Below are 14,216 nucleotides of genomic sequence, written 5' to 3' on the forward strand. Positions count from 1 at the left end.
TGATTTCAATAAATAAATTTATTAAATCTACATAATAAAAATCACTTTACAAGTTACAATTGATATTTAACATTAAAAACCAACTTTGAAATATTTCATTTAATAAAAATTAAATTAATGGCACATAAAAAGTTGTACTGCGAAGGGTACAAGGTCACATGGGGGCCAAAGCCTACCGTGGTAGTGCTGCTGCCGAGGCAGGAGGCACTACCTGTCTGTAGTACTGCTACTACCGGTAGCAGGCATACCAACCGGTAGTGCTGCTACCGCTGGTAGCAGTTGCTACCGACCGGTAGTAGTCCTACCGATTGGTAGTGCTGCTAGTGCATAGTAGTACTACCCACCAGTAGTGTTGCTCCGTGTAACAACACTACCAACTGGTAGCACTGCTACCTGCGGTTAGCAGACACTAACGACTTGCGCGGTGGGAATGGCCCGCCATGTGGGTAAGGTAAGGTAAGGTCAAAATCAATAAAATTTCATACTTCCATAGCATAAGAATCGATTTAACATGAAAATGATTCATCCCCTGTTCATTTCATGGGCACACACACACACACAGTGCCAAAATCCAAATTACCAAGGGATATTTACCAATAAGGTAAATGGTGAAATAAAATCACACCATAGCCCAATAACTAAAGATTTAGGCAACAATAGAAGAATTAATCAGATAGGAGAAGGGTTAAGATTAATTTACTCACTTCCATTACACAGGAAGAATTCCTTACATCTATCAAGAGGTAAACCACAATTTTTTACCAACATAAACCCCAAATCTTGGGCAATTAGATACTAGAAATCACACCACAAGCTAAATCTAATTCATTCTATTCCCAATAGAAGAGGTAATTCAAGAATTTGATTTTCAAGAACAAATAACAAACAACAAATAGAGAAATGAACCATTTCTTTCCTATATGCAAACATTTGATATGAGTTCCACAAAGTCAACAATAATAGGCACTCTTTCTTTCATTCCAACCATTCAACAAGGATTTACAAGAGATTTGCATTTTTCCAACACACAGGAAGAAACTAAAATATTTAAAATTAAATTTCAAACAAGAAGAGATTATCCAACCTTCAAGCAAACTAGCAAGAAAAATGATGGAAGAATCCCAGTCCTTGCAACCCAAATCCAATTCTAGCTCCTCTTCCAGAATGGTTTTTCAAAAATTTCTCTTTCAAAAATTCTGCTCTCCATTCCCGTGAACTTCCAGGAATATATGGGAAAAATAATTTCAACCTAAACTTCTAGGTTAAAAGTTTCCTCCACCAAGCAGATTAAAATATTTAAAAAGTAAAAAGCAATCAGATTTACCCTTTTTTCCAAAACAATTCTTTTCCAAAATAAAATACAAAAGTCAAATGGAAAGGTAAAAAGAAAAGCTTTTATTTATTTTCTATTTCCAATTTCACAATACTTTCCTTCGACATAATCATTTAACATTAAAATGGCAAGGCAATTATTTATTTCTTTTCTCAATAATAATACAACTTAAGAGAATAATATAAGCCATTTAGCCATTTAATTCTAAAAAACCATTAATTTAATTTAATCAATATAATTAAGAGCATAAAAATCAACTAATTATGCCAACATAAAGATAGCAACATCCACTCAATTAAATAACCATGCAAATGAATGAAAGCACGCAAAATGAAGAATGATCAAATGACGACTCACAAATGACCAAACCAAATCACTATTACTCGCATACTGGCCATATGGGAAAGACAACTGACTGACAACACTCACATGAGTGTAATTGCGGGTCAAGTTAGGGTCCAACCACTATCTCCTCCACTCCCATCAAACATATAAGGCACGCTCAAACCTATGAAACTAGGTGGAGTCAATAGTCCGTACCTACCCGATACTAGTACCTGCAATATCCTGCACCAAAGAACCACATGTGCATATATATATATATATATATATATATATATATATATATATATATATATATATATATATATATATATATATATATATATATATATATATATATATATATATATATAAACAGACACAACACACACACCGATGAAGGAGAATCGTGATGTTCCCTATCTCACCAGAGTGAGTGAAGGAAAATCATCCCCTCGCATCCCATACACATGCAGACACGCAAGATATGAATAACGCATCACACATATAAGGTAAAAGTGTCAATCCATGATAATGATCCATAAAATAACATTAATCATAAGCAATGAAATAATGCATAAAAGCATACACCATAAATCCAGATAAAGCATGAAATAACATCGCATAGAATCTGAATCAAAATACAATAATGCTCCACTGAACAGTCAACTGAAGTCAAACATAGATACAAAAAGAGTCTGATCGAGGAGGGGTACTACAACTAGCTTGTGACATTTAATTACATTAATAGAGAGGTCATGTGAGGTATGATTTCCTCCTTGCTGATGCACATCCTGCTATCCCGCAATGCTTCTTTAAGTGCAAAATAGGTCTGTAGGGTGATGAGGAAAGGCATAAATCTTGAGCCCCCACCATCCCACAACACTGTTAAACTGCTTATTATGACCCTGTGGGGTAAATAAGAGGCTCGCGCTTAAGTGAGGAATTTAGCACGTGGTCAAGGTGTTGAGGGTAAAGGGGCTGTGAGACTAAAAAGTGCTACAAAACAAGGACTTAGGGACTTAGGCAAAAATAAAAATTCAACCCCATGTAAAAATGTGACTGGCTCAAAATTAAAGATCTAGCATATGGGGCTGGTCACAACACAATTAAAACCCTTCCTAGCGACAACTTAAAGAAATGCAACCTGCCACTTTCGATCAACAAGGAATTAGAAAGATGAGAAGGGCATTTTACTAAGGCATAAAAATTAAACCTTGTCAAGATTTTCAGAAACCCTAAACTTAAAAGGGACCAAGGAGACAAAAGGGGAGAGACTAAAAACAAAATTTAACACTCCTAATATGCTCTTTGTAAATTTTTCTTTTTCAGCAAGCAAGAAAACTTTGCAAAAAATTACAATCATAAAGACTTTGTGCTTCATATTTGTAAATTGTTTTCTCAAGTAATATTAAGAAGGCTTTTGAGTTTCAAACTTTGTGTTGAAGTCTTGCCCTTATATCCATTGTGTTCTTGTGTCATAGTGGTATACATTTCTGTATTTGCTTGAGATTCTAAATAGATTGTTGAAAGGAGCCTTAATTTGAGTTCTTGTAGACTTTGCATTGTAAGTATTGAGGGTTAAATTAGTATATTTAATTGTCTATAATAGAGAAAGATTACAAGACTTTGTGTTTGTAATTAATCCTAGTTATATTAGTTTAGAGGTGCATCATACTAATAGTGATGCAGGAGCACCTCATGAATACGATAATAAGAACAATAAAGGTTAAAGGACACACATGAGAATGTTACCTTTCAATCTATGTAATAGGGTAGTCTTGTTTGTTTTATGTTTGATTTGGTTGTACTAAACTCCACCTTGTTACCCAATGACATGGATTTGGCAAAATGATAAGCCACCATGCGCATATGGGCCTAGGGGTATTTGTTTGAGTATTTTCTAGGTGTTTAAGTGTTGGAGATGTCTTAGGAAGGTTTAGGACATATTGGATTTAACATATGTCAAAAGTTGTTCAAACTTGACAACTTTTGGTTGAAAATTGCAACTTCCTTCCAATGATCACCTCGGTACAAAAGGTGGTTGATAATAGTTGAGGAAGGTATTAAATTTTATCCCCAATCATCATTAGGAGGAGAGAAAGAGGAGAGAATTACTTTGTAAACTTTTGGCATCATTAAAGTAATATATTTATGAGAATTTCCTGCAATTCCGTTATTCTACACGGTGTACCATACTGTACGATCATTTTGAAATTAGAAAACTAGTGGGATGTATTATAGTAGCCAATAACCTTTCAAATGAATCAAGTTTTAGGTCCTAACTCTCCAAGACAAGGAAGAAACCAATGAGTTTCTGGAAGTGTTCTAGATTTGACAATTTTACCTAGGGTTTTGCAAAGAAATAGCCTTATCTTGGTGATCCTTCATTAGTGGTTCACGAATTTGGAGGGGATGCAAGTATGGACAATTTATTTTAGGATTTTGAAGGCCTTTTTTAGGTTAGGACTAGTTGGAGGTGAGGGTTTGATGCATTAAGGTGGGCAACTCCATGTGGCCACCGTGCAAGTGTAAACAAACAGGTGTCACATCAGGGATTAAAGGTCTGATCATGGCCTAAGAATTAGGAATGGGTGTATTTTCCATGTCCTAAAAGTGTTCCTTGAGTTAGTTTGGTGAGTTAAGGTCTGTGTCTTCACACTCCTTTGTAAAATAGGCCTAATTGGGCTATACCAGTAACCTAACCAAAGTAGGGTTTGGATTCTTGTGTTCCCTACCGATAAGAACCCTTAAGATAAGTTTTTTAACTTTCAAAAGGGTTTCCAAATCTCAGATTTTTTGTCTATTCTTTTGGAGAAATAAGGAGTTAAGTGTAGAAAACCGATCTGGCAGGGCTACTAGGTTTTGTAGGCCTTGCTGCAGCAGTTACCCAAACCGGTAGAGGGAACCTAAATTTAATGATTGAAGGAGGTCTCCCTGACCTAGGGGACTTCAAATCAAACCTTAAATAGCCATTGTTGCATTGTAGAAGGGACCAAACCATTGGGGATCATAGAGATCTTGTATCGGTCAATGAAAGAGACCTTGTACCGGTAACCTTTTGTTTAGAAGAAAGGGATGTGGGACTTGTCAGACTGATATTCCTTAGCCCCCAGGAGTGTTGTGTGATTTCTAGGGTCCTTGGTGTGTTCTTGGATTAGGAGAACCTGTCCTATACCTATACCAGGACCATCTGCATCAGATTGGTATTAGAGAAAAGGAGGAATCCTTTTGGGAAGAAGAATAGTACATGTCAACAGAAGAATCAGAGGGTGAGGCTAGAACAATGCCTCCAAAGATGAAAAATGTGGAACTTGCCAAGATGCTGCAAGAGAAAAGAGAAGAGAATGATCGGCTTAGAAAGTTGATTGAGAACTTGGAAGGCAGGCTGGAGAGAGGACCTGATGGCTCAGAGGAATTGGGAGAAGAAGAGGAGAACCCACAAGGGCAGGAAGAAGACGAAGTTCCTACAGAGCATAGGTACCTAGTTAATGCCTTGAAATCTGTGGAGAGGAGAACCATGGACCATAAATCAAACCTTCCTATTTTCAATTGGAAGATAGATGCCAATGGAGTGATGGACTGGATAGAGTGCTTAAACAACTTCTTTGAATGTGAAGACATTGCTGACAACCAAAAATGAAGATTGCCAAGTCAAAAATGCAGGGAGCAACCCTGACATGGTGGAATTTTGTGCAAGGAGAAAGAGTGATAGAGGGAAGAGGAATGATCATCTCTTGGAAGAAGATGATTATAGAGATCAAGGGAGTATATGTACTTGAGGACTATGAAGTCCAATTACACAAGAGAAGGCAAAATCTTAGATAGAAAGAGATGGATGTGTGTGCCTATACTGAAGAATTCCAAAAATTGAGTATAAAGTCTAAGAAGGTTGAAGATGAAAGTGAAAGAGTGGCAAGGTATCTAAACGGCTTAAGGTGGAACATACAAGAAGATTTGAACCTCTTGTGCCCTCACATTGTTCACAGATGCTATCAATTAGCATTAAAGGTAGAGGAGAATCTCAAAAGAAGACAAGAGCAGAGCAGTAGAGGAAGGGGTAAGAAACCAAGAGGAAGAAGCAACTTCAGAGGAAGAGGATCAAATTTGGAATTTCAAGGAGAGAGCAGTCAAGACTCCTCAAGGAATGACAACAACAACAAAGACAACTTTAGAGGTAGAAGGCCAAATTTCAGAGGAAGATCATCAGGAAGAGGGGCAGGACCAATAAAATTTTTTAACTACAACCAAGAGGGACACATTGCCAACAGATGCCCAGAGAAGATGGGGTCTAGTTCCCAAGGAGAAAGGAGAGCCAATCTAGCCCAAGAATCAGATTACCAAGGTAGTAGCAAACCTAATTCATATGGTTATCCAGAGACAAGAGAGGTACTAATGTTGAGAAGAACCCTCTTGAAGGTATTGTTGGCATTTGGCATTATAACAGACAATGGGAGATTGTTGGCATTTCAATAAGGATATTGAGAAGGTTGTTGATGATTATGGATATAACTGATTAAGGATGTTTACTGTCTTGATATTATTATTTTGTCATTGATGTCAAGAAATTGATTTTCTAATTCAGTATGATGTTTCCATATCTTAAGAAATATGATATGAAGATTATAAAGAAGTCGGTAAAGACACAGGAAAGAATATGATGAATAAAGGGATAAGTTATTCAATGGGCAACTCTACCGAGTCAGACAATGATGAGATCTTGATGTTTTAGATTGTTCTAACATCATACATATGTTGTAAAATGTAAAGGTTAATACTATACTATGTTATCAAGCAAAGAACCTAGTTGGTAAACCCTAAGGTTATCGCTATCGGTTAATGAAGACAGAATGTCTACCGAGTAAAGTTTAGTATTCACCGAGTTGTAACCGAGCTATAACAGAATGCATTAAATGTTTACATGTGATATTTAATGAAAGATGTTGATGAGCTGGAGCGGATCAATGATTGGCAAGCCGTAGAAAAATTTTGTTAACGAATCTAAGGCAATGGAAAGTCAACAAGAAGATCTACAACTCAGATTGAACCGCATTACCCTAACACAAGTTCCAAGATGACTGTGCAAGTTCCGAGGTGGGGTACAACATTTTCAGATTGAAAGATACAATGAACCTGTACAAGATTGAAGAACTGATGGCTATGATTGATCATGAGGAAATATGATCAAGGAGATTAAGCGGTTAGAAGATTGTTTATAAATAAGGAACTGTTGATAAACAATATATGCGGGCAAGTGTATGCACAAGGATGCTACATAGTGATTACCGAGCATAGAAGCTTGAAGACCTATTAGAATAATAGAGTATTGATGCCCAACAGATAGACAAGATTAGTTCTATGTCTAGATTGTATTGAACAAATAAGAATCTGCTTTAGCATTTTAGATGTGAAGTTGCAGATAGATTGTATTACTATTATTTTGTGAAAGTGACAGGAAATCTCTTAACCGAGTGGACTTAACAGTCTTATATGTAAATCCTCTAACAAGGTGACATTCTAAATGAGTGTTTGAAATCCTTTGATAAGGTCACTTCTAACAAAGTGAAGATCCTATCAGATATGAGGGAAATCCCTTAACCGGGTCACATCTAGCAATGTGTTTTGTAATCTTTAACAGGATTGGCTTTTAACCGAGCATACTCTAGAAGAGTATATTTCTTAGTGGGTCCGAAATCCCACAGTGGTTTTTCCCTATTTGGGTTTCCATGTTAAATCTGGTGTTATGAGGTTTATATTGTTCATATGCTTTTGAGTTTGCATGTTTGACAATTTTTATTATATGACTGATATATGTTACCGAGGTTGAATCTGATGTTTTTATGGATGAATAAGTTTGTATTATTCACCCCCCCCCCCCCCCCCCCCCTCTCATCTTGTTGGCTATTGGATCTATACTTATATTAAGTATCAGAACTATCAATTGGTATCAGAGCAAAGGACTCCGAAAGGAAAGTTTAAAGGCACTTGAGTTAAAGATCCAAAGATGTATAAGAGGGATGCACCTAAGCTGAATAAGTCAAGTTTCTCTACATGGCAGAAAAGGATGAAGTTACATCTATTAGGAGTTGGAGAATATGCTTTATACTATCTGGAGAATGATTTTGTTGCACCGAGCACCTATCCATTGACTATGGAAGAGATAAGGGCAAAGCAAGAACACATTCAAGCAATGATTGAAATAACATCTGCATTGACCGATTCTGAGTTTAATGATCTAGAAGACTGCAATAATGCAAAGGCAATGTGGACTAAGCTCATATCTGTATATGGAGGAGATGAACATGTTCAAAGAGCAAAAGTTGATAGTCTAAGAGGACAACTTGAATCTATGAAGATGAATGAAGGTGAGAACATAACCCAGTATAGTACAAGACTAAAGGAGATTGTAAATCAAATCAAAGGAGCAGGAGGAACTATTGAAGAAAAGGATGTGACAAGTAAGTTGTTAAGAACCTTTCTACCTGCCTATGCAATCCGAGTCTCTGCAATCAATGAATTGAGGTCTGTACCTAATATGCCAGTTTCCCTGGATGCCACTATTGGTAAGCTTCATGCATTTGAGTTAAGAAATTTTGATAACAGTGGGTCATCGGTAAATAAAGTTGAATCTGCATTTAGTTCTTTTCATCTGAATGAATCTAATGATTACAATGAGAGAATGTATAAGTACTCTGAAGGAGATCATAGTGGAGCAAGTGAAAGATTTTGGAAGAATATGGAGGAGGTACATAAACTGTATGAAGAAATCAAAAAGCAAGAAGAATTTGAAGCACTATTGGCCAAAAGGTTACCAAGAGGCAAAGGTAAGTATAAAGGAAAACTGCCTTTGAAATGTTTCAATTGTGATAAGATTGGACATATGGCTTCTAACTATCCTGACAAAGATTTCACTGAAAAGAGAAATTACCGACAAGACAAACAGAAAGATAATCATTACAGAGGTCACCGAGACTTCAGAAGAAGAGATAGAAAGACATGCTTAATTGCTGATGAGGAATCTGAAGATGATAAATCAGATGAGACTGATACAAGGGAAGTTGTTTATGTGGCTATCAAGGATGGATCAGATGAAGAAAGGTATGAAGAAAAAGCCCTAATATCTCACATAAACACTAATGATTCTTGGATTATAGATAGTGGATGCTCACATCATATGACAGGAGATAAACACAAGTTTGCTATGTTAGAAGATTATGATGGAGGCTATGTTAGATTTGGTAATGATGCACCATGTTCGGTAAAAGGTAAATGATCCATAACACTTCTTGATAAAGCAAGATGTAATGATGTTTATTGGGTTGAAGGTTTGAAATATAATTTGTTAAGTGTAGCACAGCTAAACAACACAGGTTACCGAATAGAATTTCAGACAAGAATTGTCGAAGTTCATGACAAAAATGGAAAGTTAGCTGCTACCGGGACACAAACAAAAGGTAATAAATTTCACCTTGACTCTACTCACAACAAGAATTTGCATGCAAAGATTGATAATACCTGGTTATGGCATAAAAGGTTTTGTCATGTTAATTTTGATAATCTGATCAAGATAAGTAAGAAGCACAGAGTAAGAGGTCTACCGAGTCTTGAAAAACCTGAGAATGCTAGGTGTCGAGGATGCTAGATGTGTAAGATGACAAGATCCAGCTTTACAAGTAAGTCCTACACTTCTAAGGGAATTTTAGATCTTGTGCACACTGATCTTTGTGGTCCTATGAAAATTCAAAGTTATTATGGTGATAAGTATTTAATATTATTTATGGATGATTGTTCAAGGATGATGTCAGTAATGTTTTTAAAAGAAAAATCAGAAGCTTTTCAAATGTTTAAATGGTACAAGGCTAGAGTTGAAAATGAAACAGGAAGGCAACTGAAATGTCTTAGATCAGATAGAGGAGGAGAGTTCACATCTGATGATTTCAACCTATTTTGTAATGATCATGTTATTAAAAGACAAGTCTCTGCACCAAGAACATCACAACAGAATGGAATAGCTGAAAGAAGAAATAGATCTATTGTGGATTGTGCTAGAACACTGATGATTGAGAAGAAGGTTTCACAAACATTTTGGAGAGAAGCAATAAGCACAGCTGTTTACAGCTTGAACCGAGTTCAATTGAAGAAAGGTACCTTGAAGACACCTTATGAAATTTGGTATGGCAAGAAACCTAATGTAAGTTATTTTAAGATCTTTGGAAGCAAATGCTATGTTCATAAAGATGATAGAAATGGCAAGTTTGATCAGAAAAGTGAAGAAGGAACCTTTCTAGGATATTCTTCTAGAAGCAAAGCATTTAAATGCCTGATCAAATCATCTAACAAAATAGTGGAAAGTGCAAATGTGAAAATTGATGAAATTGTAGAAAGAACTGATGACAGGAATTCCAAAGAACAAGAAGACTATGATGAATTTGTCTATGTGCAACTGAGAAGTCCCATCGAGATAACTGTTGAAGGAAATGAGGAAGATATCCAGTTATCGAGTGATGAACAGTATCATACAGAGCCTACCGAGCCTGTATTAGCCAAATATGTTAGAAAAGACAATGCACCAAGTCAGATTATAGGAGATAAGGATGATCCAGTGATGACAAGGAACAAACTGAGACAGAACACATGTTTGATATCTGAATTTGAACCAAGAATAGTGAAAGAGGCATTCAACAGTGAAGATTGGATAAATGCTATGACTGAAGAGATTGATCAAATCAAGAAGAATGACACATGGACACTGGTCCCAAGACCGAAGGACAAAAATGTAATCGGTACAAAGTGGATCCTAAAAAATAAGCTAAATGAGAAAGGTGAGGTCATTCGGAACAAAGAAAGATTGGTTTGCAAATATTATGCCCAAGAAGGAGGAATTGATTATGGTGAGACTTTTGCACTTGTTGCTAGACTTGAAGGAGTTAGAACATTGTTGGCATATGCTGCTTTCAAGAACTTCAAGGTATATCAAATGGATGTTAAATCTGCATTTCTGAATAGAATATTAGAAGAAGAAGTTTTCATTGAACAACCTGAAAGATTTGTTGAAGACAATAATAAAGATTAGGTATGTAAATTGAACAAAGCTGTATATGGTTTGAAACAAGCACCTAGAGAATGGTATGAAAGATTGCACTCTTATTTGATTAAGATTGGTTTTATAAGGACAAGTGAGAACAACAACATGTACATGAAGAATGATGAAAATGGAATACTAATCTCAGCCATATTTGTTGATGATATTATATTTTGTGGAAATGACTCTTTATGCAAGAACTTTGGAAATGAAATGAGAAAAGAATTTGAGATGTCATTAATCAGTGAGATAAAGTATTTTATAGGCTTACAGATACTGCAAATGAAAAATAAAATTTTCATTACTCAATCCAAATACATAAAGGAAATCTTGAAGAAATTTGGAATGGAGGATTCAAAACCAGTAAGTACTCCTATGACTACAAACTGCAAACTATCAAAGAATGATGAATCTGTATGAGACACTCTACCGATCCATGATTGGAAAACTACAATACGTTGTTCACAGTAGACCAGATATAGCACATGCAGTAGGTATTGTTGCAAGATTCTCTACAGATCCTAAAGAAATACACATGACAGCAATCAAAAGAATTTTCAGATACTTGAAAGGCACTGAAGATTATGGCTTAGTATATCAGAAAGGAAATAATTTTGATCTAAAAGTTTATACTGATGCTGATTGGGCAAGCAACATTGATGACAGAAAAAGCACAAGTGGAGGAGCTTTCTTCTTAGGAGAAAGACTAGTGAGTTGGCTTAGCAAGAAACACGGATGTGTTTCTCAGTCAACAGCCGAAGCTGAATATGTTGCTGCAGTACTAAATTGTACCAACATAGCATGGATCAAACAACTATTGGAAGGAATAAATGAGAAAGTTACTAAGCCAGTAACTATATTCTGTGACAATACTAGTGCCATTAACATTTCAAAGAATCCTGTTATGCACTCTAAGACAATGCACATCTCTATCAAATATCATTATCTTAGAGAAGAAGCTCAAGAGAAGAAAGTGGTGTTGGAGTATGTTAGCACAAAGGAACAAATAGAAGATATCTTCACCAAGCCACTACCAAGGGACACTTTTGAATATCTCAGAAGTAAGTTAGGGGTCCTATCCCTATCTTCTACTCACTGACCAAGATCGGTGAAAGGATCACTTCGATGACTTTATTGAATATCTTTTAGGGAGCTGATGCTGGAGTGATACACTTTAGAATGTTTTTCTGAAAGTGTATTGGAAATAATACTGGGATAATACATAAAATGATACAGAATTGTAAACAAATGCTCTGACCAAGACTCAGTTGATACACAACAACATGAAATAACTTCTTACAGCAAGAAATTATGTTTTAGTTCTATTCTTTTTGGCATTGTTGTCAAAGGGGGAGAAGACCAAGGAGAAGACCAAGAAGGAGAAGACCTACCCAGGGGGAGAAAACTGAGAAAAGACTACAGATTGAAACCAGAAGAGAAGTCTGATGTATGGGGGAGAGCATTTCAGCATTTTAGAATCACAACAATCCGAATTCTTAACAGTCAAATCAATTGGTTTTGCCATCAATGCCAAAGGGGGAGATTGTTGGCATTTGGCATTATAACAGACAATGGGAGTTTGTTGGCTTTTCAATAAGGATATTGAGAAGGTTGTTGATGATTATGGATATAACTGATTACGGATGTTTACTGTCTTGATATTATTATTTTGTCATTGATGTCAAGAAATTAATTTTCTAATTCAGTATGATGTTGCCATATCTTTAGAAATATGATATGCAGATTATAAAGAAGTCGGTAAAGACATAGGAAAGAATATGATGAATAAAGGGATAAGTTATTCAATGGGCAACTCTACCAAGTCAGACAATGATGGGATCTTGATGTTTTAGATTGTTCTAACATCATACATATGTTGTAAAATGTAAAGGTTAATACTATACTATGTTATCAAGCAAAGAACCTAGTCGGTAAACCCTAAGGAACCTAGTCGGTAAACCTAAGGTTATCACTATCAGTTAATGAAGACAGAATGTCTACCGAGTAAAGTTTAGTATTCACCGAGTTGTAACTGAGCTATAATAGAATGCATTAAATGTTTACATGTAATATTTAATGAAAGATGCTGATGAGCTGGAGCGGATCAATGATTGGCAAGTCGTAGAAAAAGTTTGTTAATGAATCTAAGGCAATGGAAAGTCAGCAAGAAGATCTACAGCTCAGATTGAACCGCATTACCCTAACACAAGTTCCAAGATGATTGTGCAAGTGTCGAGGCGGGGTAAAACATTTTCAAATCGAAAGATACAATGAACCTGGACAAGATTGAAGATCTGATGGCTATGATTGATCATGAGGAAATATGATCAAGGAGATTAAGCGGTTAGAAGATTGTTTATAAATAAGGAACTGTTGATAAACAATATATGCAGGCAAGTGTATGCACATGGATGCTACATAGTGATTACCAAGCATAGAAGCTTGAAGACCTGTTAGAATAACAAAGTATTGATGCCTAGCACATAGACAAGATTAGTTCTATGTCTAGATTGTATTGAACAAATAAGAATCTGCTTTAGCATTTTAGATGTGAAGTTGTAGATAGATTTTATTACTGTTATTTTGTGAAAGCGACAGAAAATCTCTTAACCGAGTGGACTTAACAGTCTTATTTGTAAAACCCTCTAGCAAGGTGACATTCTGATTGAGTATTTGAAATCCTTTAACAAGGTCACTTCTAACAAGGTGAAGATCCTAACAAATCTGAGGGAAATCCCTTAACCGGGTCACATCTAGCAATGTGTTTGTAATATTTAACAGGATTTGCTTTTAACCGAGCATACTCTAGAAGAGTATATTTCTTAGTGGGTCCGAAATCCCACAGTGGTTTTTCCCTATTTGGGTTTCCACGTTAAATCTGGTGTTATGAGGTTTATGATGTTTATATGCTTTTGAGTTTATATGATTAGCAGTTTTGGTTATATTACTAAAGTATATGTTACCGAGGTTGAATCTGATGTTTTTATGGAAGATTAAGTTTGTATGATTCACCCCCCCCCTCTCATCTTGTTGGCTATTGGATCTGTACTTATATTAAGTATCAAAACTATCAATTGGTATAAGAGCTTTGGACTCCAGAAGAAAAGTTTATAGGCACTTGAGTTAAAGATCCAAAGATGTATAAGAGGGATGCACCGAAGCTGAACAAGTCAAGTTTCTCTACATGGCAGAAAAGGATGAAGTTGCACCTATCAGGAGTTGGAGAATATGCTGTATACTAACTGGAGAATGAATTCATCACACCGAGCACCTATCCATTAACAATGGAAGAGATAAAGGCAAAGCAAGAACATATCCAAGCAATGATTGAAATAACATCTGCATTGACCGATTCAGAGTTTAATGACCTAGAAGGCTGCAATGATGCAAAGGCTATGTGGGATAAGCTCATATATGTGTATGGAGGAGATGAATATGTTCAAAGAGAAAAAGTAGATAGTCTAAGAGGACAACTTCAAT

The sequence above is a fragment of the Cryptomeria japonica genome, chromosome 5 (genome assembly GCF_030272615.1).
Source record: "Cryptomeria japonica chromosome 5, Sugi_1.0, whole genome shotgun sequence".
NCBI classification, from domain to species: domain Eukaryota; kingdom Viridiplantae; phylum Streptophyta; class Pinopsida; order Cupressales; family Cupressaceae; genus Cryptomeria; species Cryptomeria japonica.